Source organism: Stegostoma tigrinum, chromosome 28 (genome assembly GCF_030684315.1).
Source record: "Stegostoma tigrinum isolate sSteTig4 chromosome 28, sSteTig4.hap1, whole genome shotgun sequence".
NCBI classification, from domain to species: domain Eukaryota; kingdom Metazoa; phylum Chordata; class Chondrichthyes; order Orectolobiformes; family Stegostomatidae; genus Stegostoma; species Stegostoma tigrinum.
In genome coordinates this window covers 20,617,980-20,642,814 of record NC_081381.1, presented here as the reverse complement: position 1 = coordinate 20,642,814, position 24,835 = coordinate 20,617,980, and the positions used below count along the sequence as shown (strand labels likewise).

Genomic DNA, 24,835 nt, shown 5'->3' with positions numbered 1-24,835 from the left:
CAGCTCCTGGAGCTCATTGCAGACTTGTTCCAAAACATGACCAAAGAACTGAACACAGGGGGTGAGGTGAGAGTGGCTGTTCTTGATATCTAGGCAGCATTTGGCAGAATGTGGCATCAAGAAACCCTGACAACAGTACAGACAATGGGAATTGGGGAAAATTCCAATTGTTTAGAGTCTTGCCTTGCACAAGGGAAGATAATTGGGTTGATATAAGTCAAACTCCCCTGTCAGATGACATCACTGCAAGAATTCCTCAGGATGGCATGCTGGACGCAACTGTCTTCAACTGTTCCATCAACGACCTTCTCTCTGTCATAAGGCTAAAAGTGAGATGTCTGCTGATGATTGCAGTGTTCAGTACCATTTTCTATTCCTCTAAGACTGAATAAGCAGCAAGACCTGGACAACATTCAGGATTGGTCTGGCAATTGGCAAGTAACATTCATATCACAGAAGTGACACACAATAACTATGACTAACAGGAATGAATCTACCCACCCCCCTTTCGCATTCATCGACATTATCATCTATGAATTCGCTACTACCAACATCCAGAGGACTTACCATTGATCAGAAACTAAACTGGGCTACCCAAATAAATGCTGCGGCTGCTTGAAACACTTCAAATGCTGGGAATTTTACCATAACTCACCTACTGACTCCATAAAGCCTGTTCTCTATCTACTTGCCTGGATGAGCGCAGTTCCGACAATACTGAAGCTTGACAGCACCCAGGAAAAAAACAGACCAGTTGTTCCATGATCCTAACTGTTCAGTCCAACCATCATCAACAAAAGTATGTACCACACACAAGTTGCACTCCTTTAACAAAACCTTCCAAGCCCTCGATATCTACCACCAAGGACAGCAAATGCATGCAAACACTACCACCTTCAAGTTTCCCTCCAAGACTCAAGCCCACTCTGACTTCAAAATATGTTGCTTTTCCATCACTGTCACTAGGGTAAAATCCTGGAATTCCTTTCCTAGGAGCAAGTGATGTGCTTACACCAATACAACTGATTTGCAGCAGTTAGAGAGGCCAGTTCACTACCACACACTCCAGAATAATTAGGAACAGGCAATAAATGGTGGCCAAGTCAGTGATACATAAATCCTGATATGTGAATGGTGTCATTGCCCTTTTGTTTCCTATTTGTATTCACCATGGACCAAGTCTTTCCTGTTAAAAGAAAAATATTTGCACTCTAAACACCCAGATTTAGCATCACAGCCTCGACATGCAAAATAGCCCTTATTAGGCCTAGAGGAGAGCATCTAGCAATATATGTCTCTTATCTTCAGAAGTGAGCCCCTTGTTGCAGCAATTGTAACATCTCTGTTCCCCACAATGGTTGCAATCTCAAAGTGAAAATGAAAATTCTGTATAAACCTGTACCAAATTTAGGGGAGCCTCATGTTACATCTTATTACTGCCCCATGTCATTTTATAAACAAAAAAACAGAGTCAAAGCTTTTAGCCTCACCTATTTGGACTGCCAGAAATGAAAGAATAATTTTCCAATTATGTTTCCAGAGAAATTTATTTCACTGATTTGCCTATAGATTGAACGACCAACACCTGATCTATTTTCAATGTTATTCATCTCCGCCCCGATACACTAAACCATATGTAGATTTTTTTTGTTGAATAAATTCCTAACCTAAATTCATTCTGTTCTAATGTAAAAGTAAAATCCTGAAAATGCTGAAGTCGAAACAGAAAGTAGTGGAAATACTCAGCAGGTCTGACAGCATCTGTGGAGAGAGAAACAGAATTAATGCATTGGGTCTAAATCTTTCAGAACTGCCTCTCTGTTCTATGCCTTACTAATCCCCTATATTAAATATATATCATATATAATCTTCATCTCCACAACGCAGTAAAATAAGTTGGGTTATTTTTGAATGTGTTTATTGGAACATAAATATTAAACAACTGTCATTAATTTCCACTACTTTCCACCACAACTACTTACTTTTCAACTGAACATGGAAATCAAAGCACATAAGCATTCATTATCTTATTTTAAATTCAATCCCAGTGAGCTGTAATTATAACTTTTCTGATGACATTTTGTGATAATGTGGGAGGGAGGGGGCAACAACTGTCTTTGCCAAGTGTCTGGCCCCTAACCTCTCATCCGAGATATCAGATCTATTGTATGATTGTGATTTAGTTTGGAATTTGCTCTTGGGCAGTCTGGGAATTTGCTCCAGAATTTACTCCTTTTAAAGCTTAGTGATATTGAAGCTTTGAGCAACCAATTATTTAAAACCTTCATTATGGTCAATTGCATTGAGCTGGCAGGGAACAGAGCTTACTTTGCATGATCTGCTTGTGGCCTGATATGTTATAAAGTAGTGAGTTCCGAACAAATAAAGCCATTGTATTTACATCTACCTTTTACTGTATAAAAAAGACTGGCTCCCTTAATTAGGCTGAATAATATCCCTTTGATTGCTGCCAAGATTGCCTTGCTCAAACCTGAAAGACAGCCTATCCATTTTACTCAGAACTGGAGGCATCCTGTCCCTTCTGTTACTCATTACGATTAAATACTTACTGATACACAGACGGCTTTTTTGGTACGAAGAGGAAAGACTAATTTTAGTTGTAGCAGCATTTGAAATAAGTAACTTGCTGCAGAATCTACGCTGGTGTGATGTTATCAAAAAAAGATTGCATTGTAGTAAAGGCAGGCTATTCTGGACCACTTAAAACTATTTACTGGCTCCTAGAGGAATGCGCTGGTAATGTAGAAAACCAGCCAGAAGTAGGCACTGCTAACTGAATGCCATTGGAGTGGAAGTGAAACAGTTCCTGCCTGCAGATCAAAACTGAGGACACAGAATATCACTGCATCAAGCAAGCCTGACCAAAATTGCGTGCCCTTATATAAATTAGACTGGCAAGATATGGATACTCTCTGTGCACCTCCAGGCAACTCATTGGTGAAGCATCACAGTTGGATCAACAACAAACTACAAGTAAGTCTCATAAATGGTGTTAGAATTGGTTGTGCCTTCAAATGAATTAATATGTTGACCATAATTAAATTCATGCTTGGTTGGTGGTCACAGGGACTGGCAAGTTCAAACCTGTTGTCTTTTCTGCTCATCAATAGCAAGCTTCTCCAAGAGATCCTTCAACTGCTAAGACTACCTTCTACCACCTACCAACTATCTTCAAGAGGTCTCACACTTCTTTTCGGCGACTACCTGGGCTGTATAAAAATCACCTTTACAAATCTAGCAGTGGGATCAACACCAGTAAATATTAAGTGCAGGCCCTCCTACTGCTAAACTACCCACTTTAAAAAACAGACACAATGTATTCTCTCCAGCTGTCCTAAATGGATTCAATTAGAAATGGTTAAACTCAGTAGATCTAAGATCTACCATCTCAAATACAGTAAGGGATTGCATGGGATTTTTATTTTAATTGAGAAACTTGAGTTAAGGCCTTCCGGGCATAAGTTGAAAATGTAAAAACGTGCAAGTGTATATTTCCTATAGCAGTACATTGCAGAAAATACCCAGGAACGGACTATCTTAGAGTTAGTAATCTGTAAGGATGAGATTAATGAGAGATCTTACAGTTAAAATTTCTCCGGGGGTAGAATTGCATATAAAAATTAAAATTCAGTTTAAGGGAGAGAAGCAGCATCCTCAACTTAAATTAGAACAATTACTGAAGCATGATGTAAACACTATTGAAAGTGGACTGAGAAAATAAACCAAGGAGAAGATCAATAGATGAGCAATAGCATTTATACAAATATTTCAAAACACTCCATACAAATTGATGCTAGTCAAAAAGAAGGACTTGGTGCCAAGGATGAACCACCCGTGTTTAACAAAAGTGGTTAAGGAGAACATGAAATTAAAGATTAAGGCACACTAAGCACAAGAACTAATAATAGGCCAAAGGATTTGAATAATTTTAGGAACTGTCAGCTGATGATTGTAAAGTTAAAAAATGAGGAAAAATGTTGATTATGGAAGTAAATTTGTAAGAAATATATAAACAAACAGCAAAAGCTTTTATGGATACATTTAAAGAAAGCGAGTAGCTAAAGTAAGTGTGGGCCATTGGAAGATACAACAGGGGGAAATTAATAACGGGGAACAGAGAAATGGCAGGTAGCTTAAACCAACATTTTGCATCCCTAATCACAGTGGAGGGCACCCATAAGAATCCCAAAGAAAACATATAAACACTGTGCTAATAGATGAAAAGGTCTTACGAGAGTCATTATCACATGGAACAAAATATTTGATAGACAAATAGGACTGCAGGCAAACAAGTTGCCTGAACCTGATGACCTGCTTCTAAGAGTTTTAAAGAAAGTGGCTGCAGAGATAGTGGAGGCATTAGTTGAAATATTCCAGATTCCAAGAGGGTTCCAATGGATTGGAAAATCGCTAATGTGGTCCCGCCCCTTCCTGTTTAAAAAGGCGTGGAGGCAGACAACATAAAACTATAGGCCAATTAATCTGACATCTATTGTTGAGAAAATGTTAGAGTCCATTATAACTGTCTTCCCCAACAGACTGTGAAGACGTATTTGAAATAAAGGATTAGGGGTACACATTCATCTGATATTTAAAACGGATTATTGATACTACAATTCTATTGATTGCAGTAGAACTGGATATCAGGCCCAGGTTTTGTGTTACGGGTTAAGACAAATTTCTCCACATTACAATTTAGATATCAGCACTTGGGGAGAAGTTGAAACATGTTAAGTAAAAATCAAGTCCAAGTCACAAACAATGGAATAGAAAAGGAAAACCAATGTACTTCTGGTCAACATCACTAAGTGTGTGGAGGCTTAACCAAATGTAAGTCAATTCCTCAGAAAGACTGAAAAGAAAATTAAGAACAGAGATATTTGTAAAAGCCTCGTACAGACATTTCCACATAGGTTGAAACCTTTTTGTACACATATAAAAATGACTTGTAAAAGTTAATATTTGGTTTTTAATCACAAGCAGGTTTACTTGTTGATTGTAATAGATTTGATTTGTTTGTTGCACAACCAGACTTTAATACAACAGACAGCACACCAAATTATTCAGAAGACAAGGGTTTCCCACCAAAATTAGCTTATTTATATTTAAAGGCTTCAGTCTATTACTAATACTTATTGTGTATTGCCATATGCTTTAAGTTGGATCAAAGATTATATGGCTAGAATTTCAATACAACCCAGAAAATGCAATGGTAAAACGTTTTTGTCAAGCAGAATGTTTACAATCTTAGGTTGGATTGCCACCTTTTCATGCACCAAATCCGGACAGGAAGCAAAGAGTGGAGTAACATCTGAACTTAGTTTTATGGTATGGAGTATCATCCCCACATTTGAAGATACAGATGAAATAAAGGATTTATGGATAGAAATTCACCTGATATTAAATACCGATTACTGATATTAAATTCTATTGATTGCAGTAGAGCTGAATATCAAGCCCAGGTTTTGTGCCACAGGTTCAGACAAATTTCTCCCCCTTACAATTTGGATATCAGCATTTGGGAAGAAATTAAAACAACATAGGAAATTTGTCAATGGAAATACCTTGAACAGAAAGTCACAAATGCCAAAACAATAGCAAGGTGAACCAGATCAATCTCCAGCCTGTAACAGTTTCAGATGGTGGCTATGTTTTTACATATCAATTACTTAGCAATCAATGAATTAATTGCTTTTGAAATTTAGTCACTGTTATTAAGCCAGCAAACACAGCAGTCACACAGCAAGCAAGATGAATGATGAGTAAATCTGTTTAATTTTCCTGCCATTACTTAAGGGTGAAATAATATTCCAGTCAGCAGGAGAACCTCAAATAGAGGGATCTTTTATTATCACCTGAACATGCAAATAGGTTGTGATTATATAGAACTTTGCTCAAGATCAACGTTTAATATTTTATAACAAAGCAAATTTTGGTCTGTTTAGTCAGGACACAAATTGCTCAGTTCAGAATCTACTTCAGTGTCTGATTGTGATAAATCAGAACCATATTCCATACTAAATCTTACTTAAATTAAGCAATTTTGTAACAGGTTAAATTAAGAATTTAATGGTAAAAATTTAATCATTTGAATTCAGAGACTTTGAAGAAAGGGAGTAAATGTATCAAGATTTCTGTATTTCATATTTTCTTTGAGGAACTTGTTTCATTTAACCCTTGGACTTAGTGATGTCTAAATGTTTCCTCTGCACAACTGTGATATATGGGCACATTGCCTGTAGCTAATGCATAAATATTCTAATTATCTGCTAAGTCACAGGATTCTGGAATTATTACTTTAATGATTTTTCAGCAAAAGCTTTGTGAATTGAAGTCTTATAGTCAGCCATCTTGTCACCTCAGCGCTGTGTTGAAGATTTAACATGAGCATCCATGCTGATCTGGCTTAATTTTATGCATACTAATGTATCATGGTGCTTTGCAATTTCTTGTAAAAATGATTAAGCTGCTAATTAAAGCTGTTTATAACTTGTTTCTCTCGATCTAAGCCATCAGCCACCATGATAATTAACATGCAAATTACCTCAGGGGAGCAAAGGCACAGGGGTTCTCCACTCCCAAACGTCTGCAAACTGATTTAATTATTGCCTGAATACCAAAACATCACAATTATGAATGGTGGCATTTGTTTTAATGGGCAATCAGATAATTATCCAAATGACATTTTGGGAAAAAATCTTCTTTTAGTTTAATTTTTATGGCTTGTGGCTAAGATGATGAAGTTACATCAAACATTTTGATGTCCAATTTACTTTATCCAATGATGATAGCCTCAGTGGCACAATAATTGGACTTCAGATAACATCCGAGGGGCACAGATTGATTGAGATTAAAGACATTATAGCTACATTTGGAATGGCAATTAAACACTCCAGCACACAAAGGCAGAAGAAAACTATCTGCAAGTTGCGAGTTTTGTGATGAGTGCTATAAAAATGACATTGGTGAACTGTGTAAATAATTGTAACTTGTAATTTAGTGCTTTTTTAAGTACCTTTTGGTTTTCTTGAGTCTTTGTAATATTTAGAATATAAATAAACCGTTTATTTGCTGATTAACTAAGGATGAGAAACATGGCTAAACTTCTAATCCACAGCAGACGTTATTAAACATTCATTTCCTGGCATTACTTTGCGTATAAATTTGAACAAAATAGATTTTAAAAATCCTGAATTGAAGTGAAAGAAATATTGAAATTACAGTAAATTTCAAAATGGAAGTGAATGCCTTTCTTATGCTGAAATTGACCCACACCTTTTTCTGATTCTCCAAGTTTTAGCAAATACTGATTAAGCCATCAACCTCTTAAAATGTGTTTTTCAACCTATTTGATAATAACTGTATAACTCCATATCATAGAGTTTAGAGCTCACAAAGTAAATATCAGATGGCTAGTACATGAGTGGTTTTAGATTTAGATTTAGATTTTATTGTCACATTTACTCAAGTACAGAAGTATAGTTAAAATTGTACAATATTGCAATGCATGTCTCCATCTTAGGTACAAAGGTACAAAAATCTTAGGTATAAAGCAGTAAAAGAAACAAAATTTAAAAAGTTAAGCGTAAGTAGAAAAATAAAAAGATGTGGTCATAATTAACATTAAAGGAATAGGAGACCATGGATTGGTACAACGTTGCTGAGCCCAGTTCTATCCTCACCTGAGGTCCATGTCATTACAACTCTTGCAAGGTGACCTTAGTTGATCTTCCTTTCTTAAAGGGAGCAGTTGTGCAAAAACGCACATTCCCAAACTGCCCAAGTGAAATCAACTAACACAGCATTGATTGGGTTTTGAATTCCAAACTTTTGGTTATTCCCTATATTTACTGACTGAGCAATTGGAAGGGTTTCTGAGAATCCACTTAATGATAAATAATTACTTCTGATCAAAACCCACAGAAACAAAACCCACTTCTGAACAAAGCCCATAAGTGAGTTCCCCACTTTGTATAAATAATAATAAAGAGTAGGGCTTCCTGGCCCTGGCTGACTTTGGATTTCTCTAATTCTGTGATACCACATAAAGAAGCCTATTATGTCATCATGCACAAGGATTTAGTTCCAATGATGAAACAATCTTAAACAGCGACATCATGAACATATATCAACTGAGATTTTATGTTGCGAGCCATTGCAATCACCTTCAATTGCACCAGGTCAAAGTGATCGTCATTAGATTTTGGGAGAGGGTGAGGACAGGGAGTAAGCCAGCTGGTCTCTCGAAGAGCCAGTAAGGACATGATGGGCCAAATAACCTCCTACGCTGCAACCATTCTATGATTCTATATGAATTCATTTCACCAGGTGAGATCAACATGTAATGAGATGATTTAAAAGGTCAGTTGCCTTTATTCAAAAAGTGCTGAAATAAAAATTTGGCTTTTTTTTCCAGTTTGGTGTTAAAGAAAAGCGATTGGTCCTATTGATTACAATGACATCATGCAAAACTGCTTGATGTTACAACACATCTTTAGACCACATGTCATAAATGTGAGATTAGAGAAGGTTTTTATTTAGGTGGTATACTGTTTAACCACTCAAAAAACCTACACAATTTAATTTTGACAAGGGAATTCTATCAAACAAATTTTACCATTTTGTACTGGCAATCCAGACTGTAACACGACAGGAGCACAATTGAAATAATGAGCCCCGCGAGCAATGTCCTGACTAAAGATTGCTGCAACAGGCTGACAATGATTGGATGAGGGCAACAGATAAATAAGAAACAACTTAACACTGGACGATGATGATGGTCCAGAAGAAAAAGATGTGAAATATTGACACAAATATCTCCTTGTGTACTATGATGAGAATCAGGAAGCTAAGGAGGAAGATAATGAACAGGAAAATGAAGGACAATTTTGACTGAAGCCAACCCGTAAGTTCCTTCAAATCTCCTGTATTGATGTTCCTCTTTGTTTCATTGCCCCTATGAGCAAACTCAAATGTAGTCACCTGACAGGGAGGAGTGCGATAGTGTTTAGTGGATATGGTAATGGAATAGTTTCACAAAGCATGAGGAGGGAGTATAAGGTGGATCGGTGTATGCAACGTATATGTGAAGGCTAGAAAAGTAGCCTTCATGTACCTTCAGATTTGTGCAACTTCTGTAATTGAAATATTAGGCACCGAGGTGAGGAATTTGTGATATATTTGATATTTTATGATGAGACTTGGGGAATGAGGGAATCCTGAAGATGGATGGGGCTTTGACTGTCAAAGCCGCATCACTAGAATTCCTTTCATAAATCTTTTGATCACTCTTATCCTGTCGGACACTCCTTAAAAACTAACTCTTACCCAGCTTTAGGTCACTGTCCTAATTTATCTTAAGCGGTTCAATGTTACGTATTAGAGATAATAGGAACTGCCGATGCTGGGGAATCCGAGATAACGAGGTGTAGAGCTGGATGAACACAGCAGGCCAAGCAGCATCTTAGGAGCACAAAAGCTGATGTTTCAGGCCTAGACCATTTATCAGAAATGGGAGAGGGAAAGAGGATTCTGAAATAAAAGGGAGAGAAGGGGAGGCAGATCGAAGACGGATAAAGGAGAAGATAGGTGGAGAGGAGACAGATAAGTTACAGAAGCAAGGATGGAGCCAGTAGAGGTGAGTGTAGGTGGGGAGGTAGGGAGGAGCTAGGTCATCCGGGCTGGACGGACAGGTCAAGGGGACAGGATGAGTTTAGTGGGTAGGAAATGGAGGTGCGGCTTGAGGTGGGAAGAGGGGATGGGTGAGAGGAAGAACAGGTTTGGGAGGTGTAGATGAGCTGGGCTGGTTTTGGGATGCAGTAGAGGGAGGAGAGATTTTGAAGCTTGTGGAATCCACATTGATACCATTGGGCTGCAGGGTTCCCAAGCGGAATATGAGTTGCTGTTCCTGCAACCTTTGGGTGGCATCATTGGGGCACTACTGGAGGCCCAGGATGTACATGTCATCTAAGGAATGGGAGGGAGAGTCAGAATGGTTTGCGACTGGGAGGTACAGTTGTTTATTGTGAACCGAGCTTAGGTGTTCTGCAAAGCGGTCCCCAAATGTTACATATTGTTTGCTAATATTCCAATGAAAGACCTTGGGACACTTTATGATTTAACAGTGCTATATAAATGCAAGAATCTGTCATTGGGCACATTGCTGTCATTTGTTCTAAGGAAGCACAGCAGTAACATCAATTTGGGACTAATTTGGGGTAACACCCGGGCAGCGTAGACATCAGCAGAATCTTCAGTGTGAACTAAGTTGGTGATCAAATCTGAGAAATGATGAAGGATCTTTTAATACATGAAACACTACTGAAGAAAACATCACAGCACCAGTAGAACAGCAAAAAGAATATTAATCATGCTGGAGTATGCTGGTCACAAGTCTTTCATTATCTTTCAACATGGTCTTTGTATCAGATGGTTATCCGATTGAACAGTTTTAGCAATGCTCAACAAAGACATAATTAGAGAACCTAGGAGTGGCAATGCCAGGAGTCCTGATGTCAGATACTGTTATCTCTTAAAACACCACCAGCAGAACACAGAAGGAAACGTCAAGCTGGTCATTAACATGTTCGAGAGATGTCAATGGTAATATCCTATTGCCAAAACCAATCTACCCCAAGATGAGACCCTGGTCTTGTTATACAAAATGAGCAACCTATTATAAAATTGAAGTAAATGAAAGTAAGGCAATTGTAGATACCCAAAGAATTCACAATGTTAGGGGAGAATACATTGGCTTGTATTCACTTTTAGATATTGTTGTGTCAAACTATTCAACCAAATAATAATTGGTGGGCTTATTCAGAAACAAAAAGGCCTGCCATGTACATATTTTGTACAATGCATAGTAGATTGAAGGATTGTCCCCAAGAAGGAATTAATATACTGAGAAAATGTGCAGAATGTGTTAAACACAAATAAAAGGGATGAATCATGTTGTAATGCCCCTGCAATAAGTCACTGAGAGAGCTCTATGTGAAGGTCATGATAGCGTTCGCTTCCATGAATTCCTGCTTCAAAACCAATCAGCTCCCTCCCCCCAAGTATCCTAGTCCAGAACGTTTTATGAGTGACTTCACACAGGACACATCAGAGTTCATCTTTACAGGGCATACAAGCGTTTACATGTTGCAGAGGCTCCCCTAATTTAATAGAACAACAGAAGCCCTCTTTTCATATTCTAAATGTTCACGATTGACCGCACTTGTAGGGATCACTGTTGCTGTTCACTTCACTCTTAGCGGAGCTACATGTCTTTCTGATGAGCAGTTAAACCAATGTTTGCCTTCTTGGCTGATGTAAAAGATATTGTGGCGCTATTTGAGGAAAAGCTAGAGAGTTCATCCTCAAATCCTGACCAACATTTGTCTGTCAACTGACATGATATGATCAGACATTCTAGTCATTAATATCTACCTATCACGCTACGCAACATTCTTGCAAGTCAATTTTTAGAATTTTTTTTATTATGTTGTTTGGAAATGGGATAGCTCAAGGACAAGAAAAAAGACCTTCTTGAATGGAGATATATCATATTAGAAATTTGGAGAGGTATCCTAGCATTAAAGTCAATGCTTTCGAACTCGTACACAATATGTAACTGATTTTCTGAAATGTATGCTCTTGTGAAGCTTCTGTTGGCAATGCAAAGTTGGAATGTTAGTCCCAGCATTTGTGATTTGTTCATTAGATCCTCGTAGCACAGGCATGATGGGCCATTTGTCCTCATTCTGCATTCTGTGATTCCATGTGTGTTTGAAGTTAATATAGTGTGGCTTTTGTTGTATTTCAGTTTCTTGTCTCTTCTGAATAATGTTACACACAAGTGCTAGCGATGCCCAAATGCCTCATTCAGATGGCCATTCTCTTTATACAAGGCTGTTGGTTGGCCCTGAATTGAACTCGATTCTGTCCTTCCCTAATATTATTCATGCACAGTGATTCGAAGTGAAATTCCTGGCTGATTTTTCTTCTTCACTTAATTTGTCCACGATTAGAATAGTATGATAGCCATATCCCTGAATGGCATCAGTTAGTTCATTTCAAAGTTAGTCGTTAATTTTCTTTTTCTCCAATGTTAACCATTCATCATGCAAATACCAACAAAAGCATGTCAATGAGAAACTCCCAATCATTTATCGGTCTCCAAATAAATGGCCCAGAAAGCATCGTTTTCAAGATGGGAGAGGATAGATGTTACAAAGAAAGGCCTGTCATCTCTCAGTTATATGAAAGGCTTTTAGGCCTCACCTCCCCAAACTGTTAATGCCTAACCATTCCCTATACTTCCTTAATGTCCCCAATGCTACATCCGTGTCGCATGTCATCTTCATATCAATTCTAAATTTACCCACACATTACGTAATACATATAGTATCAATGAATCATATGATAACAATGCCAAGTATAGATATGGGAAAAAGATCAGAAGTTGCTTTGAAAATGTAACTATCTTTGTGACATTACAGTAGTGTCAATCAGACACTCTTATTCATATTTTCGGGAAATACCTTCACACATATCAATCTTTTACAAATAAACAAGACATTGAAAAACAGATCAATAGAAGAATGCCATACTATAACCTCATTAAATTAAAGCAAATGCTCATCTTCAGCCTATTAAAATAAATGTCAACAGAGCTGATACATTAGTGAGGCTTGTGACTCCTTAAATACTGAAGCATTATTTACACTTCAAAATACTTTTTGCTTAAAGCGTACTTGCATGTCTTGTGGTTATCAAAGATGTGATACAAATACAAGGAGTGGTCAATGTCCAGGCTTAGGCTGAAAAGTGGCAAATAACATTCGAGCCACACTAATGCCAGGCAATGACCATCTCCAACAAGAGATAACCTAGCTATCATCCCTTGTCATTTAAAGTTGTTACCATCCCTGGAGACTCACTATCAACATCCTGGTGGTTAACATTGACAGGACACTGAACTGAATTAGCCATATCAATACACTGGCTACAAAAGCAGGTCAGAGGCTAGGAATCCTGCAACAACTAATTCACCTCCTGGCTTCCCAAAACCTATCCACCTTCTACAAGGCACAAGTCAGGAGTGTAATGGAACACTCCCCACTTGCCTGGATGAGTGCAGGTCCAACAACACTCAAGAACCTTGACACCATCCAGAACAAAGCAGCCCACTTGATTAGCACTACATCCACAAACATTAAGTCAACCCACCACCCACAGTCAATAACAACAGCGTGTATCATCTACAAGATGCATTGCAGAAATAAGCCTCCTTAGATCGCACCATCCAATTCCATGACCACTTCCACCTCGAAGCTCAGGGGCAGCAGACACATAAGAACACCACTACCTGGAAGTTCCCCTCCAAGCCACTCACCGTTCTGACTTGGAATATTGGCACCCCACAACCACCTTCTCCAGGGAAACTAGAGAAGAGCAGTAAATACTGCCCCAGCTAGATATGCCCACATCCCTTGAATAAATATTTTAAAAATGCGCAATAGTGCAAAGTGAGCCTAAATCCTTACCCAAACTAACATATTTTGGTGGCACGGGGTGGGGCTGGTGGTGGTGGTGGTGGATTCCCAGAATCAGTTCCATCCACCATTTTAAAAGATCTCAAAAATTGGTCTAAATCCATAAAATCCCATGCCTAAGCCTTACTCAAGCCTTACACTCAAAATCTGAGACTCCTGTGCAGTTCTTTTGGAGGTACCATTTTTGCATGGGACCTTAAACTAATCCACTCTTGTCCTCTCTCAGATGGACATAAGAGATGTCATAGTACATGAAGAAGAGCAGGGAATTATTCTTTGTGGCCTCGTCAATTGTTGTCCCAAAATTGCCATCACTAAAATAGATGATCTTGTTGTCATTATCATGTTGGTAGTTTTGAGAGCCATTTCCGACACTTGAACTACTTGTGTCTACACTTCAAAATACTTTTTGCTTAAAGTGTACTTGCATGTCTTGTGGTTATCAAAGATGTTATACAAATACATATTTCACTTTTTATCATTACTTTCTGATAGTGTTTCAATGGCAGTGTTAACAGTTCATTTAAACGTTCATCTAAAGTCAAAATGCTCAGCTATTGCTGAATGCAAGCATTCCTGTGATGTTTGTCATCCAACTTTGGGGACATTTGAGAAGGAAACATGCCTCATAACAGCTACATGGAGAAGGGAGATGGTTTAAAGGGGGCAAAACTTCAAAAAAAAAATCAAAGATCTCAAAGTGGAAGCAGACTTTCAAGCAGTGAGAGCTTTGAGCCATGGTACTGACCAGATCACTTTCTACCAATTTTGCTTTTTGTCATTACTTTGTGATTGGCTCTAAATGGCAGTATAATTTTTTGCAGTAAATATTCACCTGAAGCCTAGGTGATCAGCACATTTGGGAACTATAGACTATTAATAAAGAACTTCTCCAGAGATTAGATGGGTGGTACATGGAAGTAATTTGATGAATCCAAAAGACTTTCCCTGCTGCACCTTTTACTATTCTATATAAGGTAGTATTCTTATCTTACTCCATTTAAACCCAATGTATGTGATAAAAGGACATTTTGTCTATGACAATTATGTTTATTTTCAGGTGAATGGTGGAAAATATGCGAAGTTAAGATCAAGGTGGTGGACAGAATTGTTGAAGAAATAACAATCAACAGGATCATGAGACTGCTTCAAATTGTCTACCTATTGCTGCAGTTCCAAAATACAAGAGTGGAAAAATTAAAGGATATGATTCTGGTTAAACATGAATCAGTTGTAGGAGTGAGAGAAGGTCACCGATTTACAGCCTTCTGCAGACTGAGCAACATTATATCTGAATCAGGCACCTTTGATATTGAATGGGAACGAATCACAGATGGCCATACCTTGGAGAGAGTACTCCATCACTCACTCACTCCAAATGAGGAAGTAGTCCAATATCTGTCTGAAAAAGTCAAAACCAGGGCACGTGAAAGCGATCTTAATGCAAGTTTTTCCATCTTGCGCCTTAACCCAACATTACTTGAAGACAGTGGAAAATATTTTTGCTATGTCAATGGTCTCAAAAGTCTCACTATCACCCTCATTGTTTGTGTACCATTCAAGGATATTTTTGTAGACTATGAACCGAAGGGACTAGTGGACGGAAGCAAAGTGTCAATAAACTGTGTTGCCAAGAAAGGCTTTCCCGAGCCCTTGGTTCAATGGATTGCTGAAGGCAATGACATTACAAACAAGGCAACCACTATCATGGAAAAACTACCCGACAAAACATTTGCCATAAAAAGTTCTCTTGTGGTCAGCGCTAAGAAGGGAGTAAAGTACATCTGCAGCATTTGGAATAAGTACATAGAGAATTTGTTGGTGGATTGGGTGTTGCCTTTGCCAAGTGTCACAGTTTCTACACCATATAAAAATGTAGTTGGGCTGGCTGGAAGTAGCGTTGAGCTGATTTGTGATGTTTCCATTCCAGAGAGCGATCCAATCACCATAGCTGATTTGGGCTTCTACTGGGTCAACAAGGATTCAAATAGCAAGGAGCACTTGGTCTATGCTTTCATAAATGAAGAAGAAAATCTAGCTGGTCAAGATCCAAGATTTGTAGACCGGGCTTTCCTGTACTGGGAAGACTTTTTGAATGGATCTCCAGACTTGAAGATAAAAGATGTTACAATTGAGGACATGGGAGAATATATCTGTAGAGTTAAAAGAAATGAGAAGATAATCGATGAAGATCTTTTGGACCTTCGAGTCGCAGCACCCTATAGTGAACCAATCATCACGTATGGACAACATTCAGCCAACTTCCGTAATGTGTTCCTCATCTGCAAAACTGGAGGAGGATTTCCCCTGGGAAACATCAGTTGGCTAACAGATAATGGCAAAGACATCACCTCTCGTTCAAAAACAGTCATGAAGTTGTCAGATAGATATTTTAATTTCAGAAGTGACCTGCATGTTTCAGTGGCTGAGGGAACACGGTTCACTTGTATCATATCAAACCCTTGGCTGCCAGATAAATCAAGCTCAACAATAACTTTTATCAGTGAATAAATGGTGAGTGCATCTATATTTACTGGCTTGTGGTATATGTGTTTGAAAAAATATTGTATGTTTTTATTAAATAAATAATTTAAATGCTACTCCTTGTATAATAAGAGTATTAAATGCCATTGATTCAACCAATAATATTGCACTCTTTTAGTGGACATTACCATAGATTCTCTTGCAATGTACTCACTAAATCATCACATTTTGATCCTCCTGATGTTGTTCCATGGGCAATGAAAATCTTCTTTCATTTCTCCGAACAGTGGAGTATGAACTTACTTGCCACTTTGGCATGAGGCAAATACTCCAGATCAGGGGGCTATTACAGCAACTTTTCGTTTATGTTTACTACAAATGACAATTGGACAGTTTCCATAATAGCCAGCCAATCCACCTTGTTGGTTCATATCAAAGCGGCAAGTTGAAAATCCAGCCCAGTTTTTGTTGTGCATCTCTTACAAATCTAATCTTTGCAACAATATATCATCTTTGATGATTCCACTTTTCATCATTTTTAGCCAGTTATTGATGTTTTTGGCCTCATTACATCCTCTAGGTTCATCTTTGCATTAGCAAAGCCTACTTTCATCTTTTTGCCTACAACATCTTTCGATTCTTTGTAAAACATCTATTTACATTTCATCCTGAAGTGGCCCAAGGCTCTTCATGGAGCATTATAATCAAATTTGATTCCTAGAAAATTAGCAGTTTGTCAAAGAAGTAGGTGCTAAGGCGTGTCAAAAGGGGGAAAGTGACCTGGAGAAGCCGAGGGGGGCATGGGATTTATTCCACAACTTGAAGCGTAGGCAATCGAAGACACACCCACCAGGTGGTAGAGCGATTAATGTTAGGGGTGCACAGGAGGCTAAAATTATGGAAGTTCAGACATCCCAGAGGGTTGAGAAGCTGGAGGTAATTACAAAACAAGGCTATGTAGAAATTTGAACAAAGATGAACATTTTATAAACGAGATATTGTTTGAGCTAATGTAGATCAATGAGCACAGAGCTGATTGAGGAACTGCTGTGAGTTACAACACAGGTATTAAAGTTTTGACTTAAAGGTTACAAAGGCTAGAATAAGGGAAACCAGCCACAAGTCCATTGGAATAGTAGATTCTAGAGGAACAAAGGCATGAATAAGGGTTTCAGTTGTAGATGAGCTGAGGTACGTACAAAGTTGGATAATATTAAAGAAGTGAAGTGAACGATTTTAGTGATAGCACAAATATATGGTTGGAAACTCTCCTTGGAATAAAATGTGAGGTTAAGATTGTGAACACAATCCGTTAATCTCAAATTTTTGTCAGGAAAAGAGTTGGTAAGTAGCTCAAAGTGAAACTAAAAACATTGGCCCCAGTGCAGCTGCTCCTGGGATTGCTGACTTAATTAAAGATTTATTATAGTTTTTCTTTTACACTTATTTACAGTCATTATATTTTACTAATATATGATTTTTATTCATTTTGTTTCATTAGCATTCAAGAAAAACAAATAAAAGAAAAAAGTCATGAGTTTTTAAAAAACAGATTTTTTTAAACAAGCTTTCAAGGGTCTACAGTGAATGGCTGAGACTTTGTTATCCTACACTCAAAAGTTAAAAATGTCTAAATGTGTTGAAGACTTTTTGTTTTACAGTGTAAAGGTTTTGTTTTGAAAAGCTGAACTTTTTTTTTAAGTAAGGAGTTGCGCTTTTGTTTTAGGGAGTCCTACATGTGGCCAGCTCTGGAGAAGATATCTTTTTCAGTGAGGAATTTATTGAAGCGGAGATTTATTTTATTCAGTTAATCAGACAAGTGGTTGTTTTTATTTAAGATTTATACGATTAATTTTTAATTTTTTTTTGATTTTAGTATTATTTTCTGCAGGTAATGAAGGGCAGTTTATACGTAAGTTGTTATTGAAATTTTTTTTAGGCTTCATGTTATTAAGGTCATACAGAGTGAGATGGCTGATGGATTTAGACAAGTTATTACATAACAGGATCAGTCCGTTAGATGGGTGACTGTCAGGAAAGGTAAGTTATATTAGTTATAGGGGACTGCCCTGTCAAAGGCATAGACAGGAGATTCTGTGATAGTGAGTGTAATTTTAGGATAGTTTGTTGCTTTCCTGGTGCTAGGATTAAGGACATCTCTAAACACTTCAAGCATATTGTTAAAGGTCTGTTCGAGCAGCCAGAAATTATTGTACACTTTGGTATGAATAAAATTTTTAGGGAAAAAAATTAAAGCAATACAGACTGAATTTAAGAGGTTAGGCAGAAGATTATAAAATAGGATAGTGTCTGCTTTACTCCCAATGCCAAACTCAAACGAGGGAAGGAACAAAAGGTTAAAGGAGATAAGTCAATGACAGAAGAGCTGGTGTATTGTTTGGGGATTAAGATCTTTGGACAATTGGAATGTCCTTTGGGATAGAAAAGACCTGATCACAAAGGATGGGTAGCCTGGAAAGAGGCCAATATCATAGCAGGGAGATATGCTCATTCCAATAAGGGACACTTTAAACTGATAGAGAGGGGCAGTGGAGATATTCTAAGTAGCAGTATAAACAGAAGGATTGATGGGGAAACATTCTGAATGTGAGGAGAGCATGTCATTTACAAAAGAAAGACAAGTAGGTAATTCTGCAGTAACTCTGAAGAACTAAATTGCATGCATTTCATCAATGCAAGGGGTCTTACAGGTTAAGGCTGATGAACTCAGGGCATGTTTAAGGACATGGGTTTCAGATGTTATAGTTATTACTGAAACTTGGCAGAGAGATGGTCAATACTGGCAGCTCAATGTTCTGGGTTTTAGATGTGTAGGAAGGATAGAAACAGAGGCATGTGGAGGGCTGGTGACATCTTTGATTAAGGAATAAATGATTGCTGTAACTAGGGAAGATATTTCTGCAAAATTGTCCAGTGCAAGTGTATGGGTAGAAATTACAAATAAGAAAGGAAATATCACTTTGATGGCTTTGTTTTATAGGTCCCTCAATAGTAAGAGGGAAATTGAGAAACAAATATATACGGAGATCTCAAATACATGTAGCCATTTTAAGGTTGTAATATGGGGATTTTAATTTTCCATACATCGATTGAAGATACCACAGTGTTAAAGGTTTGGATGGTGAAGAATTTGTCAAACGTGTTCAAGAAAATTTTCTTTACCGATATGTGGATGCTCCTAATAGAGAAGGAGCAAAACTAGACCTTCGCTTGAACAATAGGCAGGACAGATGACTGAAGTAAAAGTGGGGAACACTTTGGGTCTAGTGATCATAATCCTATTAGTTTTGAAATGGTTATGGAAAAGGATAAGCTTTCCACGAAAGTTACAAGGTTTAAATTGAAGTAAGGCAAATTTTAATGGTATGAGACAAGAACTTTCAAAAGTTGATTGGAGTAGACTGTTTGCAGGTAAAATGATGCCTGACAAGTAGGAAGCAGTTAAGAGAGTGATGATGAGAGCTCAGAGGCATTTTGTTCCCATTGGAGTGAAGGGTGAGTCTGGGAATATTAAGGCACAATGGGTGAATAATGATATTGAGTTTCTAGTCAAACATAAAAGAGAATCTTAATTTAGATATAGACAGTTTGGTTCAATTGAATCTCTTAATCCATATAAAGAGTGTAGGACCACTCTTAAAAGAGAAACCAGGAAGGCAAAGAGGGGATATGAAATAACATTGGCAGTTAGGGTTAAGGATAATCCAAAGAGATTGAACGAACACATTAAGAGCAAGAAGGTAACTCGAGAGAAGCTGGGGCCTCTTAAACATCAAGAGGGTTGTCTTTGTGTTGAAAGGAGACGGGAGAGATACTAACTGAATATTTTGGGTCAGTTTTTACTATGGAGGAAGAAATGGAGTCTAGAGAATACAGAGAAATAAATGTTGATGTTTTAGTAACAGTTCATATCACAGAAGAGGATGTTATTGGTGTCTTAGAGATTATTTAGGCAGATAAATCTCCGGGATCTGATATAGTATATCCCAGAGCATTGTGGGAAATAAGGGAGAAAATTACAAGATCCCTTGCAGAAATATTTGCATCATTTTTATCTATGGGTGAAGTGCCTGATGACTAGAGGGTGGCTAATGTTATACCTTTTTTTAAGAAAGGTTGTAAGGAGAAGCCAAGGAACTATAGACCTGTGAGTCTGTCTTCAGTTGTGGGTAAATTGTCAGAGGTGATTATAAAAGATAGGATTTATGGACATTTAGAGGGGCAAAAATTGATTAGGGGTAGTCAGTATGGTTTTGTATGAGGAAAATCTTGGTTGAAATTTTTGAGTAAGTTACCAAAAAGAGTGATAATGGCAGAGCGGTAGACATTGTTCATTTTGATTTTAGTAAAGCGTTTGACAAGGTTCTACATGTAAGACTAATTAGTAAAGTTAGGTCACTAGGGATTCAGGGTAAGCTTGCCAATTAGATACATAATTGGTTGAATGTCGGAGACAGAGAGTAATGGTGGAGGATTGCCTTTTGGACTGGAGGCCTGTGACTAGAGATGTTCCACAGGGATCAGCTCTGGGTCCTCTTTGTTTGTCATTTATAAAAATGATTTGGATGAGAATATAGAAAGTATGGTTAGTATGTTTGTGGATGACACTAAAATTGGTGGCATTGTAGACAGTGATGAAGGTTTACTAAGATTACAGAAGGCTATTGATAAAATGGGTCAATGGGCTGAAAAATGGCTGATGGAGTTCCATCTGGATAAATGTGAAATATTGCATTTTGGTAAAACAGACAGGAATAGGGTTTATATAATTAATTCTAGAGCCTTGGGTAGAGTTGTAGGAACAGAGGTATTTAGGGGTACAGGTACATAGTTCTTTGAAGTTTGTATCGCATATAGACAGGGTGTTTAAAAAGGCATTTGGCATGTTTGCCTTCATTGCTCAGTCCTTTGAGTATAGTAGTTGGGAAGTTATGTTGAGGTTGTACAGGACATTGGTGAGGCCTCTTCTGGTCACCCAGTCATAGGGAGGATATTATCAAGCTGGATAGGGTTCAGAAGAGGTTTACCAGGATGTTGCCAGATACGGAAGGTTTGCGTTATAAAGAAAGGCTGGATAGGCTGGGACATTTTTCACTGAAGTGTAGGAGATTGAGAGGTGACTGGATAAAAGTTTACAAAATAATGCAAGGTACAGATAGAGTTGATATTATTTGTCTTTCCCCTAGGATGGGGGATTTCAAGACTGGGGTTGGGGGGACATTTTTAAGTTGAGAGGTGAGAGCTTTTAAAAAGATATGAGACAATTTTTTTTAAACAGAGCGTCATTTGCGCGTGCAATGAACTTCCTGAGGAAGTGGTGGATGCGGGTACAATTACAACGTTTAAAAGACATTTGGATATGTACATGAGTAGGAAAGGTTTGGAGGGATATGGGCCAGGAGCAGGTAGGTGGGATTAGTTTAGTTTGAGATTATGTTCAGCATGGACTGGTTGGACCGAAGAGTCTGTTTCCATGCTGTGTGATTCTATGACTCTATAAGTTAAACTCAAATCTTAATACTTCATCCAAACATGGTAAAGTGTTTTTAACATCTATCTCTCACTGCAGGATACAAGTAAAAGATTTTTCTTCATAAAACTTACCTTTTTTCATGAAATAATTAGCACAAAACATTACAAATTTAAAGCTACAGAAAGTAGAATAGAATTAAGCTTTTCTCCATAGAGTACATTCCACTCTGAGTTGCTTCAATACAATTGAAAAACTCTTGATATTTGTAATATACATTCCATGAGAGGCATATTGCTTACCAAATAAAAGCTTGATCACTTTCCTAACTTGTCCCCTTCCCCACCAGCCTTGTATTTTCTATTGCAACCTATTCTATTAATACTGGTTGTCAATTGTCTTCTGAATTTCCTTTATTGTTCCAAATAATCTGCAAATATAGTATCTTCCACCACTCTATTTCTACAAATACCTATTTTGAAGATATTATTTAAGAAAAATGTGCTTTTATAAGCAACTTTCATGGTTTCAAGTGATCCCAAAGTACCTTGCAACCGATGAAGTACTTTTAACTATGATCCCTGATGTAGAAATTTACCCACACTGCATTCTTATTTTTCTTATGATTGCCCCAACTCCTTCTCTATGCCAGCATCTTAAAATGGTGGAATCACTAAATCCCCAGAGTTTGCAGTCACTAAACCATTGGGCTTTAATTCCAAAATTAGATAACAATCACTCAGTGACCATTTATCCTGTCATTTCCTTCACTCCTCTCATTGTTGTTGCTGCATTTGGACCTTCAAACAAATTTCTGAAAAAAATTTTAAAAATTTAAACAAGAAAACTTCAAACATAACAATTTTCAGCATAAAACATAATCAAGGAAGTTACTTTAAGCAGAAACTAGGGGGCAGTTCGCAATAGTAACAACTTATAGGAAGAATTGCTAATAGGAATCAAGGTGAGAACAAAAGAAAACATAGCTAGTAACGATATAAATAAAAAATATGGGCAGGAAATTATACTGAAAGAATGGTTGATAAAACAGATAATCCCATTTTACAGGAAATAATCCTCCATTCTTCTAAAAATTTACTGGTTTCTCCAAAGTATATCATAATAGTTTATCTGAAAATCCATCACACCCACTCTGCAACCTCTTCCAAATTTATTGCACAATTTTGACTCTGTCTGACTCTGGTGCCTTTTCCATCCTACCATTGTTACAGCTTTCTCCTGTAACAGTTTCCAATAGAGTAAATCACGGAGGAAAGACATTATAGTAAAAGGGGCTGAATTCAGTTACTTGTGAAAAAAACTCTGACATCAGGACTGAAAATGGGAGTCTAACCTATGGCATCAAGTGGTAGAATCCAGGGGCAGCATTTTCACAACAGCAACAATTAATGGGCCACCACTGAGACCTCTGGCCAACCAGAGAGTTGGCAGTTCACCACAGCGTGGCCTATCATGATTGAACGAGAAAGTTCCTGAATATTGAATTACTCTCCAAGGTAAGGTATGTTCTGCTGAAGAAGCTGCGTTCAGAGGTGGAAGGCACATATCAGCAGTGGGTATCATAATAATGGAGCAGCTATTGCCACGTGTGGGTGGCCTCAGTTTGAATGAGCAGCTATGTAGGAGCAACCCTACCCCTGGAATTTACTGGCAGGCCAGCAGATATTTTTTCCTCTTTATTCACTCATGGGATGAGGGCATCACTGGCTAGGCAGCATTTACTGCCCATCCCTAATTGCCCAGAGGACAGTTAAGAGTCAACCACATTGCTGTGGGTCTGGAGTCACATGTAGGCCAGACTAGGTAGGGATGGCAGTTTCCACTCCCTAAAGGACATAAGTGAATCAAATAAGTTTTTACAACAATGGATTCACTGTCATCATTAGATTCTTAATTCCAGATATTTTATTGGATTTAAATTTCACCAACTTCCGTGGCAGGGTTTGAACCTGGGTCCCCAGAATGTTGTCTGGTCTCTGTATTAACAGTCAAGCGACAATACCACTCAGCCATTGCCTCCCCCTACCTGGCAGACTTCCAAAACTGCTACAGCCACTCCCAAACCTTGATGATCAATTGAGCAATTGGTTACCCAAAACACAGCTATGCTGCTGAGGTTCCCACTACTGATGACATACCGTGGTAATGGGAAGTATTAGGTTTCCCTCGTAACATTTTCCCGAATCACATTTCTGCTCTCCCACCTCCCAACCAAAGAAGTGGCCACTGTAAATGGCAATAGAGAATTCAGGCAAATAGTAGGAGGAAAAGTGAACTGGATCACTTTATTAAATGGTCCTTTTGTGCTTTCAGATTCACAGCAATTTTTTTTTTTAACTTATTCATTGATTACGAGCATTTCTGGCCAGGCCAACATTTATTGTCCATTACTTTTTGCCAAGCAAGCAAATAAGAGTCAACTGTATTGCTGTGGGGTCTGGTGACACACGTAGGCCAGAATGGGTAAGGATGTCAGATTTTACAATAATTGACAAAAGTTACACAGTTGCCATTAAGTTGGCTTTTTAATTACAAACTTTTCATTGAATTCAAACTTCCCTATCTGTCACCTGCAACTATGTATTTTTCTTTGTATTTTTAAATGAAAACAGTTATTCAATCAATAGATTGTATCATACAGTTCAAAACTGAAAGTTTTATCGTCAATCAGACAAAGATAGTAGTGTTTCAACTTCAGGATTTCTTTTATGCAGCAAAGCAACTGAAGACCAAACGTCCGCAGTGACACAGCCTGGGAGAAGGCTGATCTTTCTGTCTCTGCTGGTCTCTAAGCGAAAAGAGCCTCTGTATGTTTGTCTTTGTCTCTGCCTCCAACAGAATCTTCCGCTTTGCAAATCACTCCAAGTAAGTGACAGGTAGTTTGGGTCAGGCTGACAGAAGTATGGCAGAGTCTGTGGGAGCCTCTTAGGAGACCTCCTATAGCAGTGAAAGAATCCCACCAAACTGTAACCATAGAAAACCGCTGCTGGCAGACTGTGGCTCCCTGCGGTGCTGAATGCATGATCATGACTAAGAAGCTGTTCAAATTATAGAAGTGGTTTTCCATTATTATTTTGATTTCACCCCTCTTCTGGGTAGAATATTAAATATCCTTAAAGTGACATTGCTATGTTTATAAAGTGGATTTTACTTCACTCCTTCAAGGTTTTTAACTAATAATTGAATTACATAATTGTCAAGCCAATCATTTTTCCAATAAATATTTTGCAGTCTTCTCAGTTTTTTGGTATTCTTCTTCCGAAGGCATTGGTTCATA

General features: G+C 38.0%; 1 protein-coding gene across 1 annotated transcript in view; it reads left to right on the top strand.

Annotated features, from left to right (window-relative positions):
- ttc34 (tetratricopeptide repeat domain 34) overlaps positions 1–24,835 on the top strand; it is a 225,771-nt gene that overhangs the window by 126,359 nt on the left and 74,577 nt on the right. The window contains exon 3 of the mRNA XM_048561892.2: positions 14,623–16,076. The gene's annotated coding sequence lies outside the window, so the exon portion shown is untranslated. The remainder of the gene's footprint in view (positions 1–14,622; positions 16,077–24,835) is intronic.